Source organism: Plectropomus leopardus, chromosome 17 (assembly GCF_026936395.1).
Source record: "Plectropomus leopardus strain MGB_pleo_1.0 chromosome 17, ASM2693639v1, whole genome shotgun sequence".
Taxonomy (NCBI): Eukaryota; Metazoa; Chordata; class Actinopteri; order Perciformes; family Serranidae; genus Plectropomus; species Plectropomus leopardus.
The window spans coordinates 28,342,590-28,352,500 of record NC_142192.1 but is presented as its reverse complement, the minus strand read 5'-3'; the positions used below and the strand labels follow the sequence as shown (position 1 = coordinate 28,352,500).

General features: G+C 35.1%; 1 long non-coding RNA gene across 1 annotated transcript; it reads right to left on the bottom strand.

Annotated features, from left to right (window-relative positions):
• Positions 1-2,046: 2,046 nt before the first annotated feature.
• LOC148186688 (uncharacterized) lies at positions 2,047-9,657 on the bottom strand. The gene is made up of 3 exons (XR_015779368.1): positions 9,267-9,657; positions 7,473-7,788; positions 2,047-2,147 (listed from the first exon to the last, which is right to left on the bottom strand). It is a non-coding gene; the product is annotated as an uncharacterized LOC148186688 (long non-coding RNA).
• Between the last annotated feature and the right edge of the window lie 254 nt (positions 9,658-9,911).

Here is a 9,911-nt window from a genome sequence, read left to right as displayed (position 1 = left end):
CACACACACACACACGCACACACACATACATACATACAAGCTCAGCATTCATGCATTTACTGTACATATATCATGGCTGGAACATGTACAACTTATGAGTCATAAATGTGTAAAAATGCACAACGCAGACATACAAACACACAGAGACACATGTGAGTGCAGAGTGAGTGGGATCTCCAGACATCTCCCACACCCCTGATAGTGAAGCACTGCAGTCTCTGTCTCCCTCTAACTGACTGCTCATTCACCAAGTGAAATGTAGGGCGAGTACAGCGAGCGCGCAACTTTGAGGGGCGGCTGGTTTCGTAAGGCGCCGTCGAGAGACATTAAAGAGACCCGAGATTGAAGAGCTGTGGCATGAGACTGGAGATGAAAGGAGACTTTGGTGGTAAAAGGTAGAGACAGACAGTGAAGCGAGACAGACATGAATCCCGCCAGCGACAGGAAGAGAAAGACAGAAGTGGCCAGACTGAGAGAGCGACTCTTTGCCGCAGAAGTCGAGCAGTTTGTGAATGAGTGCCATAAATCCGGCTGGTATTAGCACCTCTGAGCACTTTCTAAGAATGAGGCGGAGAGCTGCGGCTAAGCCCCCCAATCCCAGTCACTTTACACTAAATGCATTATGGCCACTTAACTGCTAAACAGCTCCAGGGACCCTGCACTGTACCTGACCCAACACTCTAACACTCTCTAATTCAAGAGAGAGCGTGTGTGTGTGTGTTTTAAAAAAAGAACAAATGGAGAGTGAGAGATGATGGACCAGATGAGTCCGACTCTCCTCGGCCAACATTTTGAGGTTGAGTAGATTGCACAGTAGTTTTGACAGCGTGCACCTGCAGTGAATAATGAAATCAGAGATGAGCGTGCGGTCGCTCAGAGCCACTGCCTGTTTAAATCTGCGAGCATTTTTTGTAAAAACATATTTTTGGTGTTAGATGAGTAGAAAGCATCCCAAATTTATACAAATATATACTTTCTATTATTATCTATATTTCACGTTAACAGTAAACAGAAAGGCATCGCTGCATTATTGACTATACCCTTTAACTGAACTTTATCTGTTGACCCTTTATTTATACATTTTAGTCTGTTTTAGTTTTACTACTTCCTATATAATTTTATCATTTTTAACATATTTATTATTTTACTTGAGCTGTTATCCTGTCATTTTTTATTTTCAGTTTTATTGTACTTCTTTAACTATTATTATTACTATTATTATCATTTTATTTATTTGTTTAATTATTCATTTACTTACTTATTTTTATGTTTCTATTTATAGGTTTTATCCTGCCTCTGTTTTTTCTCACTTACAGTAGCGTTTCCTTTTCAGCTAGTTACAGTAAACCTGTATTATTTATACAGTCTATGATATAGACCAAATCACAGTCATGACTGTTTATTTACAATAACTTCAGGGTAGAAAACTGCTGCGTCACAATCATATAATCAAAAATACTACAATTTCAAGTTGTATGTCCCTCACGTAAGCTGAAATTTAAACACAAGTCCCTCCTCAGTGCACATGTTTCTTAAGGCCTAAACCTGCTTAGCAGCACCCCTCCCCCCTTCATAAGTAATGCACAGTCCCGATACCTAACCACAGCGGGAGGCCGGTGTGGCGACTAGGAGCACGCCCAACGGAGGTGTTTACATCACGGAATAACTCAACTTCCAATCACATAATCTGTGTGTTAGAATGATTTCGAGAAATTTGATTTAGTGCGATTTCAGCTGGACAAACATGTATTTTTAAAGTCCAGTTTTAGACAGACTAACACAATAATTCACAATCAACATACTGAGTGTCACACGAGGTGAGTAATTGAAACACAAATGGTCATTTGAGGGGTGAAGTGTCACTTTAAATCTGCAATAACAGCAGCAGAAACCAGCCGTGAACACAACGCTGACATGTCATCACCTGCGAGTTTGAGATGACCAAAGTGTTAGCAAACAGCTGCTTATTTACACAGCCAGCAGCTACGGGGCAGCATGATCATTCATTTGCACTCGTGTTTGTGCCCACCTGATGAATGTGAGTCCAAAATCAGGCCTCTCAGTGCTGGATCTGTCAGTGCTGGATCACAGGCCATCCCGGCTGTGGGTGCCTCATTCCCACAGGTGGATTATGGGACGACGGGTTCCTGAGCATAAACAGATAAAATGAAATGTATCATGATGTTTTTTTTGTTAATGTTTTTTTCAGTTTTTCACTAAGAGTTTTCTGTGTTCTGTTATCGACCTGATAAATGAGCACTTTGACGATGAAATGCAAAGTTAAAACTTTAAAATTCCTTTTAAATTATGTGAAAAAAAATTGTTGGACTAAATTAATTTTCATTAGTAATCAACTTACAAACATTTGTTCATAATTATGGCAACAGTACATAACACTTAAAAATTCCTTTAAAATAATTTGAAAAACGTAATTTTTATGAGGGATCAACTGTTCATAAAATTGGTAACTGATAATTACCATAATTATTAACACAATTTTTACAAGGTATATACAAGGTTATTTGTTCCAAAAAATGTTTCCACATTATCTAAAATAAGTTATAAAGTGTTGTGTATTTAATTACCATATTTATGAACACACATTTTAAATTAATTACTCAAAAATTTGTTCCAACAATTTTGTTTCACATTATTTAAAGTAATTGAAAGTGTTAATAACAATGACTTTATGCAGAGGTTCAACCAACTGAATTACCAACATGACAAGTTTAAGAAAATGCATTTATTAATTTTTTAAATAAAAACAAATTGATCTTACCAATTATTTTGAAATTTTACAATGCAATGTCAGAAAAAAAACATCAGAAAATCCTACTTCCCATGTCTGAGTATTTTTAAGACTTTTGGAAAATTAATTCAAGTTTACTTCAGAACAATTAAGGCCTTATTTTTAGATGAATGAATTCAGTGATTTTTAAGACCTTTTAAGGAGCTATAGGAACCCTGAATAATGGACACCTGTAGCTATTTGGTAGCCAGTTTCAGAAAACAAATGCCAACTTCCTCTGCAGCCCAGCGTTACTTTCCCACTGTTTTTCCTCTATGAATACTTTGCCTCTAGTTTTTTGCAGACATCGCTGTCCCCTTCCAGCCTGACTGACAAAGAGGAGTTTCAAATATTTCGTGAGAAGCCACCGAGGAACAGCTTATGCATATTTTATGTGTGTATTTATTTAGACGAATGCTGAACTTTCTCACCTGTTGCAAGTCCTCTGATGGCTGCAGGGAGACAGTGCAATACTCCTCTTTACTATCCGTTTTTTATCACATTTTTAAAATTCTAATTCAACTTTTTTTTCACTTTTATTATTTGTACATTTACTCTGAAACTGTTTTATTGTTTATATTTGCAGTTTTTTTAGTTGTTTTTTTTAAATTAGCTTGTCTGTCACCTAAAAACTGCATTAACCTGCAGAAAAGGAGCCAGAAATAAAGTTTGATCTTATGCATTGACTGTTGTCCCCAGTTCTTGATATTAGACATCAGAGTTTAACTGAACTACTTCCAAATAAAGAGGCCAAAACACAGCAGAGCTGATATATTAGTTAGAAAAGGTGGGATTTCAATAGATGTTGATTTTGTCTTTAAAGAGCAGAGACACATTTTCATTCATTGTGTTGAGTTTAATTCATTCTACAATTTTCTGCAAAAGCCTCTGTTGCTCAGTAGATGGCGCTGTATCCTAAAAGTAAAATGCCCTGACCTACATACGCCTGTGAACTTGGACGCTCCTGATTTTTGTTGGCTGTGTGATATTGTCGTCATGAATGCAGCAATTATAAACTGATATATCTGATACATGTCAGCTTCACAGACAAAATATGTTAATTATCAGTTAATATTTTACATTTGGAGCCAATTTGCACTTAATTAGCAAGTGGAGGTAACTTAAAGAAAGTTTTACAATGAGGATATCCTACATATGAATATTTGAAGAAGAGTATCTCCAGAATCTCCAACCTTTTAAACTCTGCAATAGAAATGTTGCTGGGGCCGACATCGGTATTTTTGCTTATTGTGATTTCATATTTTGGGGTATCTTCAAAGGTGTCCTATCCCTAAAATATTTTAAACCAAAGCAAAAAGGTTATATAAATAAATAAAACCATAATAGTTGATAAAACTATTGAAACTGTGTCATAAAAGTATTTATTTGTTTTTTGTTTTTTTTTTATTTCTCTCCTTTTCTTATTCAGCAATTTTTTTGTATATAACATGGAAACATAAAGCACAAAACAATCGATATGTAAAATTCTCGTCAATTTAAAAAATATTTTTTAAAAAAACAGATTTTTTTCTTAAAATTTTACAAAATAAACACACAACCCGCATCAACCGAAAATATGTCTAAATAAAGACACACGACCAAACAATTTCTAAACATTAAATAAGGTATTTGAACAACTTATATTATTTAGTCCTCGATATTATTTTTATGAGTAGAGTGCAAATGTGTCCTGATAGTTTCATCATTCAATAACCCGGCACCATCACGCAGTTCTGCACCGTACGAAGAAGCTTGTTTGTATCTTGACATTTTTCAGCTGTAAGTGTAACGTTTAAATATATGTAGTCAAACACAGTGGTTCATCTGATCTGAGGTTTCTGCTGTGCTTTTAAAATAAATACTATTAATACTATTCTAATTATATTACTATCATAATACTATTACCTTTGATAAACCAAACCTAATGGCATGGAAGCTCAGAAATTTACTGTCAGAGACGGGGCAGCAGCACCCAAAAACATCAATATTAATGGAAGTGTATGGTAGATTTGAATATTTTACTAATCAGCAACTCCGGTTTAAAATTTATGTTTTTGCAAATGGATATATATATTTTTTTAATGATTTTTCCCTATTTTATTTTATAGTTTATTTATTTATTTATTTATTAATACATTTTAATCTGTTCCACAGTTTTAATATTTCATATATAGTATATTTACTTTTTTTACTTTGCGCTGTTATCTTGTCATTTGCCTCTTATCTACAGCTTTAGTATTTTAGTTATTTATCTTTTGTTATTACTATTATCATGAAGCACTTTGTGTTACAATCTGCTTGTATGAAAAGTGCTATACAAATGGAGTCTGATTAACTGATTGATTGATTGATTGATTGATTGATTGATTGATTGATTGATTGATTGATTGATTGATTAATTGATTGATGGAGCCTGGTGGTTTTGATTTAGCGGCTTAAATTCTCCGTCAGAAAAGGCTGTCTGATGGCAAAGTAAAGTAATGAAAATATTCTAAATATAGCATACACTTTTTTTGCTTCTTCTTTGCTGCTAAAAACTGACCAATAAAGGCAGTTTTCGCTCAGCGCTGTTAAAATGTAAAGGGCGTTACATAAGAGTTTCCTGCCTGCATGTTATTGTAAATTAACAGTGTGATTCAGTCTATGTGAGGACACCAAAGACAGAAACCTCAGCTTTCTGCTGCAACAGAATCAATGTTCTTTCTATTATTGTTGTCATTTTTGATCAGTCTAATGCAGTCGTCTGCAGGACGTCAGTCTGAGGTTTGCTTGTTGGACTTATTATTTCAAGAAGAGATTTTAAAGGCGTGAGCTTGGTCTGATGTTAAGATAGATTATTGATCGCTAGTATTTAAGGTCAGGTTGTTGCTTGTGATTAAGGGTGATTGAGACAAACGGCCCCATGCAGCAACATTCTCTTAAATTTCTCTTATTTTATCTTAATTTTCTGATAAGAGAAAATATAAGAGGAGTCAACTCCAGATGCACCAAACGTTCCTGACCATCTCTTCTCATGACTCCCACAGCTAATGAATCCTTATTACTGAGGAGGCTGCTCTGCCGGCGCGCTGAGCCGCGAGGACAATCTGCCTCCAGAAATACACTCACACGCCTGCTGCTGCACAAGCACTCAACTGTCAGCCTGTAATCCTCCACGCATACTGACGGACTGACCGGCTGACGGACTGACGGACTACCTGCTCAGGCACTGAGTCAACCTGTCCTCACTCACTTCTTCTGTGCTGGATTTTAAAATATGTTTTTTCTGCATGTTTCTATCAGCTTCATTAATTATGTCCTTGCCAGGTTCATGACCTCCGATTCAACAGTTGTGGGCGCAATAGTTTAAATTAATTAACACAAAGTAACTTAGTAGACTATAGAAAGTTATAAAAACGAGAAAATAGAAGGTGAGTCTCATTCACATTAATTGATACAGCAGGAAGCAAAGAAGAGGCTGTGTGTGTTCTTAGAGGCGTCTGGTGGCTTTGACGGGAGCTTAGACGGGAACCCGAGGCCGCTGATGGCGTCCCTGTTGAAACAGGCGGTCTGATGGAAAGGTAAAGCACTGAAAATACTCTCAATACAGCGTACAATTAAACTGATATTGATTTATTTAGGTGGTCCTTTTTTAAAAATAAAATATGTTTTGTTTCTGACCCCTGTCCACGGCAGGATATTGTTTCGCTTCCAGCCTGCTTCTCCAAACTGGGGGTTTGCCATCCGAAATCTACTGTATGTAAAACACTGGTTAAGTTATGGTTAACATATTAAACAAAGAAAGGCATGAATAATAATATGGTTTCTCCCCACAGGCTCAGTTCATTTGATTTTGACATTTTTTTTTATCTTTATTTACTTAATTTATTCTTGTTTTTATTTTGTCTCTTATTGTTTAATTGAATCGTCATTATTTTTCTTTGTAATCCAGCTCTTTTTATTCAAAGTAACTTTACTCCTGATGTCCCAAAATACTTTGTATTGTATTTTGATTTTCTTGATTTTGCTGTTTAATGACAAAATTAAATAAAAAAATAAAAATAAATCAAAAAAACACTGGTTATGTATAAACACCAAATACAACCCCACTTCAAAAGATTCGAACCATCCACTTTTCCATCCATATTTCAATATGCAAACCAATGAGCGAAACCTTTCTTTTAATGAAAGGCAAATATTTTGCCCGAAAATTAATTTAAAAAATAAATGTAATCCACATAATGGTATAAATGTTGACAAAAAAAAATCTGATTTTGTATTTCGTGTATCTTATAAATGTATAAAAGCAGTGAAGCAAAATTCTGAATTTATTGTTATATTTAAAAAAAACAGATTCTCACAATCATTTATTCAATAGATTCATGTCAAATTTGGTATTAATACTAATAATCATTATTTTTATTTATTTTATTACTATATTTGTATTTAATTAAATAATTTTACTATTTAATTTCTAATTATGTAATTTTTATTGAGAATATTTTAATATTTGCAATGTGATTACATTTTCTTAAAATAATTAGTCAGTTACTTTAATAGTAAGAGAGACTGTCTTCTTTTTAGTTACATGTAGGCTAAGCTATTCATGGCGCCACCTCTTCACACTCACATACACAAAAACATAAAGTCAGTATAAATCATAAAATAGTAAATGTTATGAATGAATATGAATGATGGGTCTCACCGTGTGTTTCGATGTCAGAGGTCCAGAGTTTTCACTGTGACCTGCTAGTGAGAGTGAAGGCGGAGTTGCAGCAGGAGTGCGGCAACAATGCATGATAATTAGCCTTCTGTCGTGATCTGGTTTCTGTCTCGGGCTCTCTGGACCGTGACCTCTGACCTCGTCCCCACAGCCAGACAACAATCCCTCTCCGCTGGAGGCCAAACAGCCCCGTCAATCAGCTTCCTATTAATACGGCCCGCCCCCTGCTGTGATCAGCAGTCGATGAACGCTTCACATCAGATGGCGGGGGACGGAGAGGTGGAGGGGAGGACGGGAGCTGGTGGTCAGAGAGACGGAACAAATACGGGAATGATTAACAAGAATTTAAAAATGAGAGGACGAACAGAAATAACATGTATAAGTACAGAGAAATGTGGTGCTGCAGTCAGTCATCAGTCAAACAGCTGATACACGAACTACGTTTAGCCACTTGTGGGATGTAACTAAATACATTAACAGTAACTTAGTACATTTACACTTTAGTTTGCTATACTTAACTTGAATATTTCTATTTTATGGCGCTTTTTTCTTCTTTTCCACCACATTTTGGAGGCCAATGTCGCAGTTTTTACTCCACTTATTTGACAGCTTTAGTTACTTTGCAAATTTAGATCATAAATACAAAATGTCACTTAACCTATAACTTATCAAACATTATTATAGGCTGAGCTACCCGGCTGTATATTAACTAATCATAACTGACCCCTCCTTTGAAAGCTGCAACATTAAAGTGGTATCCACATTATAATATTAAATAATTATGATCCATGTATAAATGTTTTTCTGAAATGGGATATTCCACATAATTAGACTTTAGGTATATTTTAATACTAATACTTTTTTACTCTTACTTGAGTTTGAATTTATGACTTTTATTTTCACTCTGTACTATTGCCACTTTAGTAAAAGATCTGAGTACTTCTCCCTACTGAAATTAGCGCAAAAATCTAACACAGAAAAATATGTACAATACTGCTTTCTGAAATGTCAAATAGCACAGAGGTTGTGAGCTGCAAAGAAAAAAATACTAGTGTACAGTTCAAGTACTTTTAAATGTGTGGTACTTGAGTAAATGTACTAACATTCCATCACTGCTTTAGTTTGTGATGATTTCTTAAAACTTTATCAATGAGCTTTAGAGGTGCTAACAGGTATTTATTTTTTAACCCTTTGAAACTTAGATTGACATCAGTTTTGTTGTGCTGCATTGAATAATGGCTTTTAAAAAAGAGAATTATAAAATTCTCAAAAGACTAGGGAAATACACTGAAAAATCTCTATTCATGACTATATATTTTAAACCAGGCTACAGAAAAAAGTATATATTCATTATTTTTTTTATATATATAAATATAATTTTAGAACTTTTTTCAGGCAATTTACTGCTTTTTAAAATAATAATAATAATTTCAGGTCACTTTCTTGCTAATTCTGGGAGCCTTCTTAAAAATCAAGTCAATTCGTTCAGTTTTCAAAGGGTTAATATTAATTAATTGGCCGTTTGTCGGTTTACAAGCTATGCTAACAGCATGCTAGCTGTAAACTAGCTTCAAATTTAGCTCAACTTAAATTCAGTGTTGGATGGTGGACCTCTGCCGAGCAGTATCATATAGTGTTTGTGAAAAATAATACAGAAGTGTTGATTTTCTGTCTCCTATGTGCTTTATTGTCAGTTGACTTAAAGTTGCTGAGGTATTTTTGACAGTTAAGCAGCTAGTTTAAGTTCGCCCGGTGAAATATTTTCGGCCACATTACCTCCATGATGAAGACTTGTCCCTCAGAGAGTCTCCAGATGAGACACGCCAGTCTAGACAGAAATGTGTGTTTACGTTTGTATGTAAACAAACTTCAGTCAAACGCTCTAATTTTCGAGCCATTATGGTTTCACGTGCCATCCAAACATTCGCTGACAAGTCTCGCGAGATTTTACAGAGCAGATGCGGGAATAAGCGATGAAGATGTAAGACTGAGGAGGGACAGCAGGGGGCGGCAGAGACTCAGAGAGACACCACAGGAGACACGCTGCAGCTGCAGGACACTGCGAGGGGTTTATAAGTGATAAATATGCAGAAATTGTTCTGGAAAAAAGTCCTTCAGTTACATAAAGTAAAAAAATCTGTATCAGCAGTGGTGGAAAGTGACTAAATACATTTACTCAAGTAAGCTACTGTAGTTAACCCTTCAAAACATGAGCACATCGACCTGATTTCTCTCAAGAACATAAGAAAAAGGAGCTGAGTGACATAATAATTAATGAACCATAAAATCAGAATGAAATTAGGAAAAGTTTCAAGAAAATTTCCTGAAATTTGGCATATAAATCAATATGTTTTGTGTGTTCATTTTGTAAAATTTGATGAAAAAAAGTCTGTTTTTTTTTATTTATTTAAGACACAATTT